The sequence below is a fragment of the Spizellomyces punctatus genome, assembly GCF_000182565.1.
Source record: "Spizellomyces punctatus DAOM BR117 chromosome Unknown supercont1.8, whole genome shotgun sequence".
NCBI lineage: Eukaryota > Fungi > Chytridiomycota > Chytridiomycetes > Spizellomycetales > Spizellomycetaceae > Spizellomyces > Spizellomyces punctatus.
Genome location: NW_015971544.1, coordinates 570,365 through 581,113, shown reverse-complemented (window position 1 = coordinate 581,113; position 10,749 = coordinate 570,365).

The window sequence follows — 10,749 nt, the reverse complement described above, 5'->3', positions numbered from 1 at the left end:
ATCCTCCTGGCAAGTATTCTGAAATAAACCCTGTCTCAGTCTTTCTGACTGACCCAATTGACTATACCATCCTAGCCAACCAAACTAATCTAAAATATACTATACTAAAACACACTAGAGATTGATTTGTAATGGAATAAGGCAGGTCTAAAGTAGAGTTTTAGTAGTTTGGTACATGAGAGAAAAGTCACAGAATCCTAAAGTAAGTGTGTATAATGGGGCAAGGGGCAGGGTATATCAATTTGGGTAAATCAGGCAGGATTTGGGGTTGTATACTTGTGCAATTAGTGCAGAGATATAAGCAGTTAGGTTCTGTGAATAAACCTAGCTTTGGGTTGCAATATTGGTTCTGGGCATATCTACCTGCTCTGACTTTTCTCTAATGATGTATTACCCTTTTCCATATATATTCTTTGATCCAAAGTGTTGAACTTCATGCTTGGAACACTGATTTCCCATGTAGAAATTACACCTGAAGGCCCAGAATTACCTGTGGCCCATGGTGTAACTCTGGGCCCATGAGAGCCTTTCTTGGTACTGTAGCTTAGTAAATAATACTTGTGTATTACACCTGGAGTGTACAAAGTCCCCATCATATACCCAGTACATTCTCCAGCCTCCTTCTTACTGTTTGCAAGCTTGAGCCCACTTGTTTACATGCTCAGCCATGCTCAGCAATGCTCAGCAGCTTCAGCCATGCCTTGGCAAACATTACCTGAAGATCTAGATCACCACAAACCTTCCAGACCTTCTAAGAGCGCTTACATGATGATTTACCCCTTTAAATCATTCCCACACGCGTCTGTGATCATTCTGATTACTCTATGTCCAATTCCCCACGTTGTAACTTAGCCAAATCAGATGTGAACTGTCTAATGACATCCCAGCATGATCTCACATGATTTATAGATCATACAGCGTGGTTTAAGCCTGAATCTCAACACTCCCACTCAGTGAATCATCTGATTTCCGACAGAGACCCATTTTGCCACAAAGTTTAAGGTGCTTTGTCTTGGGTAAAGCCTTGGTGAGAATGTCAGCTGTCATTTCTTCTGTCTGACAGTACTTGAGGCTGATGTTCTTGTCTTCTACTGCTTGTCTGATGAAGTGGTGCCGCACATCAATGTGTTTGGTCCTTGCATGATGTGTTGGGTTGTTGGCAAGTGCTATGGCGCCCTGATTGTCACCATACAATGTTGTAGGACCACTTTGCTGATGTCCTAGTTCGCCTAGAAGTGTTCTGAACCAGATAACTTCCTTGGTAGCTTGACAAAGAGCCATGTACTCTGACTCTGTTGATGATAGAGCGACTGTAGGTTGCCTCTTGCTTTGCCAGCTGACTGTGCTGCTGCCAATCTTGACTAAGAAGCCAGTGGTAGACTTCCTGAAGTCCAAATCACCGCCCCAATCTGCATCAGAGTATGCAGATAGCTCCCACTTGCTCTGAATGCTGCCCAGTTGAAGTCCTAGGTCTGTGGTGCCCTTCAGGTACCGCATGATCCGTTTGACTGCTATCCAGTGCTGATGTCCGGGGTTGGAAAGGTACTGGCTAACTGATCCAACTGCCGCTGCTATGTCTGGTCTGGTGCCCAGCATTGCATAAATGAGACTTCCAACAGCACTTCTGAAAGGAACCCCGTTCATTTCTTGCTGTTCTGCCTCAGTTTGTGGTGACATGGCCTTGGTGAGCTTGTGGCCATTCTCTAGTGGTGTGGCAACTGGTTTGCTGTTACTCATATTGAATTTCTTCAATGTTTGACTGAGGTACCGCTGTTGGGAGAGCCAGATTGACCTGTTGACTCTGTCCCTGACCACTTGGATGCCGAGAAAATGCTCTAACTGGCCCATATCAGCCATCTTGAACCGCTTCTTGAGTTCTTCTTTGAGTTTTAACAACTCCTGGTCGTCCTTTGATGCCAGAATAAGGTCATCCACATACAGGACAAGGTGGATGCCCATCTTCTTGTTGATGTACAGCCCGTGGTCTGATTCACACCTTTCAAAGCCAAGTTCTTTGAGTTGCCCGTCAATGACTTTGTTCCAGGCTCTTGGAGCTTGCTTTAACCCATACAAACTCTTCTTTAGCTTGCAGACAAGCCCATTTGCCGTGGCAAAGCCTTCTGGTTGGTCCATGTAGATGTCCTCCTCAATGGTCCCATTCAAGAATGCTGTCTTGACATCCATTTGGTGAATCTCCATGTCCTTCATGGCTGCTAGTGTCAGGACTGTCCTGATGGTTGCAAACTTGACTACTGGGGCAAATGTCTCCTTGTAGTCCAGTCCTTCAACTTGGGAGTATCCTTTGGCTACCAGTCTGGCCTTGTAGCGCTCTACAGAGCCATCTGACTTGAGTTTCAGCTTGAAAACCCACTTGCAGCCAACTGTGGATCTTCCTGGTGGTAGTTTGACTAAGTCCCATGTCTGATTCTCCATCAGAGAGTCATATTTTGCTTTGACAGCCACCTCCCACTGTTTGGCATCATATCTGGTCCTAGCTTCAGTCAGAGTGCTGGGTTCTTCCTGTGGAACTTCCCCAATGGTGAAGGCAAATGCCAGATTTGACTGAGTTGGCTTTGCAATCCACCACTCTCCCAGTGGTTTGTGAAATCTGGCACTCTTCCTGCTGAGTTCTGGCACTTCCTCAGCATCCTGGAAGTCGTCCCCATCATCTTCTGATGCTGAAGAGTTGTCTGGAGTGATGCTAGATGGTCTCTGAGTCTCTTGAACCGTCCCTAGCCCTTCTTGGTCATCCAAGAACGAAGGCTCCCCTCCCAGAGGCATCTGTAGCTCTTGGTCTTGCTGTGGTACACTCTGCAGTCGCTGCTGAGTGCTCCACATCAAGTTTTCATCAAAGATGACGTCCCTTGACATGACAACTTGGTTCATTTCAGGTACCCACAGTCTGTAGGCCTTACTCTGAGTGCTGTAGCCGACCATGACTGCCTTCTTGGCCTTCTCATCAAGTTTTGACCGCTTTTCTTTTGAAATATGAGTGTAGGCCACGCAGCCAAACACTCTGAGATGCTGGAGAGCTGGTTTACCGCCTGTAAACTCTTGAAATGGTGTTGATTGGTTGCTGAGTGCTGCAGTGGGGCTCCTGTTCCTGAGATAGACCGCTGTCATGATTGCCTCGCCCCAGAACTTGTAGCTGAGTCCACTGTGGTGCAGCATGCACCTTCCCATTTCCACCAGCGTTCTGTTCATCCTCTCAGCAACACCATTCTGCTCTGGTGTGTAGGGGGTGCTGAATTGCTGCTGAATTCCCTTCTGCTTGCAGAATTTCTTGAATTCTTCGCCCACATACTCTCCCCCATTGTCTGATCTGAGAGTTTTGATCTTCTGCCTCGTGAAGTTGGTTGCCCAGGCCTCAAACTCCTTGAATTTGCTGAGAACCTCACTCTTCTCCTTCAGAAGATAAACTGCCGTCATCCTTGACTTGTCATCAATGAATGTGACAAAGTACTTTGCCCCACCATGACTTGGTGTCTTCATGGGCCCACACACATCACTGTGAACCACCCCCAGCAGTAGAGCTGCTCTAGCTGCTTCTCCCTTTGGAAAGGGACGCCTGGTGATCTTTCCAATGGCACAGGCTTCACACGGTGATGTTTCTGCGTGATTCTTGACCTCCAGACCGCTTCCCAGCTGGTTCCTAGCCAAGATTTTGATGCTGTTGACGTTCAGGTGTCCTAACCTGCGATGCCAGAGGTCCAAACTCATTCCAGAGGCTATGTTTGCATGTTCTCTTGCATGAAACATGTATAGACCGCCACCTAGAGTTCCCTGGATTGCTTCCTGACCGTCTGAAGTCTTGATACAGCATCCCTTGCTGCCAAACTCAACTTTGGCACCATTTTCAGTGGCTCTTCTTACTGAAAACAAGTTCTTTTCAAGCTTGGGAACAAACCACACGTCTCTGAGGGTACAGAATCGGTTTCTGCCTGTCTCAAGTGTGATCTGGCCCTTCCCTATTGCCTGAACTGTTCTGTTGTCCGCCAGATGGACTTGAATTGGTGACATCTCCATGTAATTGGTCATCCAATCCTTCCTGTGTGACATGTGCTGTGAAGCACCCGAGTCCACAATCCACCAGACTGCTCCCTGAGAGGTTTTGGTGTCATCTCCCGACTGAGCATAGAATAGGAACTCATTCTGAGTTGCCTGACTGGTGCTGGCTTGATTGGCTTGTTGTTTGGTGTCCGCCAGAAACTTCCTGCAGTCCTTCTTGAAGTGACCCTTCTTGTTGCAATAGAAGCACTTCCCTGCTATCTTCTTGGTCCCACCATGCTTGCCAACCTTCTGCCCGCCATCCCTGCTGAAAAAGGCCTTCCCTTTGCTATCTCCTTCACTCCCAGCTTCCTTCCTGCGTGTTTCTTCATGCAAAAGCCATGATGTGAGGAATTCCAGCGTCAGAGAATCACTCCTGGCCTCCAAAGACACCACCAGCTGTTCATAACTCTCTGGTAGGCTGTAGAGTAGGGTGATGACTTGGTCTTCTTCACTGACTGGCGCCCCAATGGCCTCCAACTGCTGAGCCATTGTCCTGACCGTGTTTATGTGTCCCAACATGCCCCCAGTGCCGTCTTCCATCTTCAGAGTGAGAAATTTCCTCCTTAGATAGAGCCTACTGGCAATTCCCTTCCTTTGGTGGACGTCACTGAGCTTTAACCAGGCCTCTTTTGCAGTTACAGCGGTCTGTACATGCATGAGTTGGGCATCACTCAGTGACAGAGCAATTACAGCCATTGCCCGCTCATCCCTTCTCCTCCAATCCTTCTCAGAGGTTCCCTCCATGCTGTCATCCCCCTCAATCACACCCCACAGCCCCTTTTCCTTCAGCAACATCGTCATTTTGAACTTCCAGAGGTGGTAGTTCATGCCATTGAACTTTTCCATCGTGAGTTTGGTGTCCAAGTCCGTGTTTGACATGTCTGAGCTGATTTGGTGAGTGGATGTGCTGTTGGAGAAGAGGTGAAATCGTCCTGGTGTGGTAGGTGGTCCAAATATGAGGTTGGGAAGAAGATAGGTCCGTCAGGAAGATGGTGTGGCCGTCAGAAAAGAGATTTGAAGCAGGAAAATATCAGTGATAGCTATCAGGGCTCATAACCTATTGAAACTTAGCGCTTGGAACACTGATTTCCCGTGTAGAAATCACTTCTGGAAGACCTAGTAATGCCTGTGGCCGCTAGTAAGACTTCTGGGTGCAGTAACTTGTGGGATAACACGGTTGTATTAATTCAGAGACGTGCAAAAGTCCCCTTTATATAACCCAGTACATTCTCCAGCCTCCCTCCGCCTTTGTTTACTGTTTACATGCTTCAGCCATGCTCAGCAGTGCTCAGCAGTGCTCAGCAGCTTCAGCCATGCCTTGGCAAACATTACCTGAAGATCTAGATCGTCACAAACCTTCCAGACCTTCTAAGAGTGCTTACATGATGATTTTACCCCTTTAAATCATTCCCACACGCATCTGTGATCATTCTGATTTTGTGGTAAAATGGGTCTCTGTCGGAAATCAGATGATTCACTGAGTGGGAGTGTTGAGATTCAGGCTTAAACCACGCTGTATGATCTATAAATCATGTGAGATCATGCTGGGATGTCATTAGACAGTTCACATCTGATTTGGCTAAGTTACAACGTGGGGAATTGGACATAGAGTAATCAGAATGATCACAGACGCGTGTGGGAATGATTTAAAGGGGTAAATCATCATGTAAGCGCTCTTAGAAGGTCTGGAAGGTTTGTGGTGATCTAGATCTTCAGGTAATGTTTGCCAAGGCATGGCTGAAGCTGCTGAGCATTGCTGAGCACGGCTGAGCATGTAAACAAGTGGGCTGAAGCATGTAAACAGTAAACAAAGGCGGAGGGAGGCTGGAGAATGTACTGGGTTATATAAAGGGGACTTTTGCATGTCTCTGGATTAATACAAGCATGTTATCCCACAAGTTACTGCACCCAGAAGTCTTACTAGCGGCCACAGGCATTACTAGGCCTTCCAGAAGTGATTTCTACACGGGAAATCAGTATTCCAAGCGCTAAGTTTCAATAGGTTATGAGCCCTGATAGCTATCACTGATATTTTCCTGCTTCAAATCTCTTTTCTGACGGCCACACCATCTTCCTGACAGACCTATCTTCTTCCCAACCTCATATTTGGACCACCTACCACACCAGGACGATTTCACCTCTTCTCCAACAGCACATCCACTCACCAAATCAGCTCAGACATGTCAAACACGGACTTGGACACCAAACTCACGATGGAAAAGTTCAATGGCATGAACTACCACCTCTGGAAGTTCAAAATGACGATGTTGCTGAAGGAAAAGGGGCTGTGGGGTGTGATTGAGGGGGATGACAGCATGGAGGGAACCTCTGAGAAGGATTGGAGGAGAAGGGATGAGCGGGCAATGGCTGTAATTGCTCTGTCACTGAGTGATGCCCAACTCATGCATGTACAGACCGCTGTAACTGCAAAAGAGGCCTGGTTAAAGCTCAGTGACGTCCACCAAAGGAAGGGAATTGCCAGTAGGCTCTATCTAAGGAGGAAATTTCTCACTCTGAAGATGGAAGACGGCACTGGGGGCATGTTGGGACACATAAACACGGTCAGGACAATGGCTCAGCAGTTGGAGGCCATTGGGGCGCCAGTCAGTGAAGAAGACCAAGTCATCACCCTACTCTACAGCCTACCAGAGAGTTATGAACAGCTGGTGGTGTCTTTGGAGGCCAGGAGTGATTCTCTGACGCTGGAATTCCTCACATCATGGCTTTTGCATGAAGAAACACGCAGGAAGGAAGCTGGGAGTGAAGGAGATAGCAAAGGGAAGGCCTTTTTCAGCAGGGATGGCGGGCAGAAGGTTGGCAAGCATGGTGGGACCAAGAAGATAGCAGGGAAGTGCTTCTATTGCAACAAGAAGGGTCACTTCAAGAAGGACTGCAGGAAGTTTCTGGCGGACACCAAACAACAAGCCAATCAAGCCAGCACCAGTCAGGCAACTCAGAATGAGTTCCTATTCTATGCTCAGTCGGGAGATGACACCAAAACCTCTCAGGGAGCAGTCTGGTGGATTGTGGACTCGGGTGCTTCACAGCACATGTCACACAGGAAGGATTGGATGACCAATTACATGGAGATGTCACCAATTCAAGTCCATCTGGCGGACAACAGAACAGTTCAGGCAATAGGGAAGGGCCAGATCACACTTGAGACAGGCAGAAACCGATTCTGTACCCTCAGAGACGTGTGGTTTGTTCCCAAGCTTGAAAAGAACTTGTTTTCAGTAAGAAGAGCCACTGAAAACGGTGCCAAAGTTGAGTTTGGCAGCAAGGGATGCTGTATCAAGACTTCAGACGGTCAGGAAGCAATCCAGGGAACTCTAGGCGGCGGTCTATACATGTTTCATGCAAGAGAACATGCAAACATAGCCTCTGGAATGAGTTTGGACCTCTGGCATCGCAGGTTAGGACACCTGAACGTCAACAGCATCAAAATCTTGGCTAGGAACCAGCTGGGAAGCGGTCTGGAGGTCAAGAGTCACACAGAAACATCACCATGTGAAGCCTGTGCCATTGGAAAGATCACCAGGCGTCCCTTTCCAAAGGGAGAAGCAGCTAGAGCGGCTCTACTGCTGGGGGTGGTTCACAGTGATGTGTGTGGGCCCATGAAGACACCAAGTCACGGTGGGGCAAAGTACTTTGTCACATTCATTGATGACAAGTCAAGGATGACGGCAGTTTATCTTCTGAAGGAGAAGAGTGAGGTTCTCAGCAAATTCAAGGAGTTTGAGGCCTGGGCAACCAACTTCACGGGGCAGAAGATCAAAACTCTCAGATCAGACAATGGGGGAGAGTATGTGGGCGAAGAATTCAAGAAAATTCTGCAAGCAGAAGGGAATTCAGCAGCAATTCAGCACACCCTACACACCAGAGCAGAATGGTGTTGCTGAGAGGATGAACAGAACGCTGGTGGAAATGGGAAGGTGCATGCTGCACCACAGTGGACTCAGCTACAAGTTCTGGGGCGAGGCAATCATGACAGCGGTCTATCTCAGGAACAGGAGCCCCACTGCAGCACTCAGCAACCAATCAACACCATTTCAAGAGTTTACAGGCGGTAAACCAGCTCTCCAGCATCTCAGAGTGTTTGGCTGCGTGGCCTACACTCATATTTCAAAAGAAAAGCGGTCAAAACTTGATGAGAAGGCCAAGAAGGCAGTCATGGTCGGCTACAGCACTCAGAGTAAGGCCTACAGACTGTGGGTACCTGAAATGAACCAAGTTGTCATGTCAAGGGACGTCATCTTTGATGAAAACTTGATGTGGAGCACTCAGCAGCGACTGCAGAGTGTACCACAGCAAGACCAAGAGCTACAGATGCCTCTAGGAGGGGAGCCTTCGTTCTTGGATGACCAAGAAGGGCTAGGGACGGTTCAAGAGACTCAGAGACCATCTAGCATCACTCCAGACAACTCTTCAGCATCAGAAGATGATGGGGACGACTTCCAGGATGCTGAGGAAGTGCCAGAACTCAGCAGGAAGAGTGCCAGATTTCACAAACCACTGGGAGAGTGGTGGATTGCAAAGCCAACTCAGTCAAATCTGGCATTTGCCTTCACCATTGGGGAAGTTCCACAGGAAGAACCCAGCACTCTGACTGAAGCTAGGACCAGATATGATGCCAAACAGTGGGAGGTGGCTGTCAAAGCAAAATATGACTCTCTGATGGAGAATCAGACATGGGACTTAGTCAAACTACCACCAGGAAGATCCACAGTTGGCTGCAAGTGGGTTTTCAAGCTGAAACTCAAGTCAGATGGCTCTGTAGAGCGCTACAAGGCCAGACTGGTAGCCAAAGGATACTCCCAAGTTGAAGGACTGGAGTACAAGGAGACATTTGCCCCAGTAGTCAAGTTTGCAACCATCAGGACGGTCCTGACACTAGCAGCCATGAAGGACATGGAGATTCACCAAATGGATGTCAAGACAGCATTCTTGAATGGGACCATTGAGGAGGACATCTACATGGACCAACCAGAAGGCTTCACCACGGCAAATGGACTTGTCTGCAAGCTAAAGAAGAGTTTGTATGGGTTAAAGCAAGCTCCAAGAGCCTGGAACAAAGTCATTGATGGGCAACTCAAAGAACTTGGCTTTGAAAGGTGTGAATCAGACCACGGGCTGTACATCAACAAGAAGATGGGCGTCCACCTTATCCTGTATGTGGATGACCTTATTCTGGCAGCAAAGGACAACCAGGAGTTGTTAAAACTCAAAGAAGAACTCAAGAAGCGGTTCAAGATGGCTGATATGGGCCAGTTAGAGCATTTTCTCGGCATTCAAGTGGTCAGGGACAGAGCCAACAGGTCAATCTGGCTCTCCCAACAGCGGTACCTCGGTCAAACATTGAAGAAATTCAATATGAGTAACAGCAAACCAGTTGCCACACCACTAGAGAATGGCCAGAAGCTCACCAAGGCCAGCCACCACAAACTGAGGCAGAACAGCAAGAAATGAATGGGGTTCCTTTCAGAAGTGCTGTTGGAAGTCTCATTTATGCAATGCTGGGCACCAGACCAGACATAGCAGCAGCAGTTGGATCAGTTAGCCAGTATCTTTCCAACCCCGGACATCAGCACTGGATGCAGTCAAACGGATCATGCGGTACCTGAATGGCACCACAGACCTAGGACTTCAACTGGGCGGCATTCAGAGCAAGTGGGAGCTATCTGCATACTCTGATGCAGATTGGGGCGGTGATTTGGACTTCAGGAAGTCTACCACTGGCTTCTTAGTCAAGATTGGCAGCAGCACAGTCAGCTGGCAAAGCAAGAGGCAACCTACAGTCGCTCTATCATCAACAGAGTCAGAGTACATGGCTCTTTGTCAAGCTACCAAGGAAGTTATCTGGTTCAGAACACTTCTAGGCGAACTAGGACATCAGCAAAGTGGTCCTACAACATTGTATGGTGACAATCAGGGCGCCATAGCACTTGCCAACAACCCAACACATCATGCAAGGACCAAACACATTGATGTGCGGCACCACTTCATCAGACAAGCAGTAGAAGACAAGAACATCAGCCTCAAGTACTGTCAGACAGAAGAAATGACAGCTGACATTCTCACCAAGGCTTTACCCAAGACAAAGCACCTTAAACTTTGTGGTAAAATGGGTCTCTGTCGGAAATCAGATGATTCACTGAGTGGGAGTGTTGAGATTCAGGCTTAAACCACGCTGTATGATCTATAAATCATGTGAGATCATGCTGGGATGTCATTAGACAGTTCACATCTGATTTGGCTAAGTTACAACGTGGGGAATTGGACATAGAGTAATCAGAATGATCACAGACGCGTGTGGGAATGATTTAAAGGGGTAAATCATCATGTAAGCGCTCTTAGAAGGTCTGGAAGGTTTGTGGTGATCTAGATCTTCAGGTAATGTTTGCCAAGGCATGGCTGAAGCTGCTGAGCATTGCTGAGCACGGCTGAGCATGTAAACAAGTGGGCTGAAGCATGTAAACAGTAAACAAAGGCGGAGGGAGGCTGGAGAATGTACTGGGTTATATAAAGGGGACTTTTGCATGTCTCTGGATTAATACAAGCGTGTTATCCCACAAGTTACTGCACCCAGAAGTCTTACTAGCGGCCACAGGCATTACTAGGCCTTCCAGAAGTGATTTCTACACGGGAAATCAGTATTCCAAGCGCTAAGTTTCATAGGTTATGAGCCCTGATAGCTAT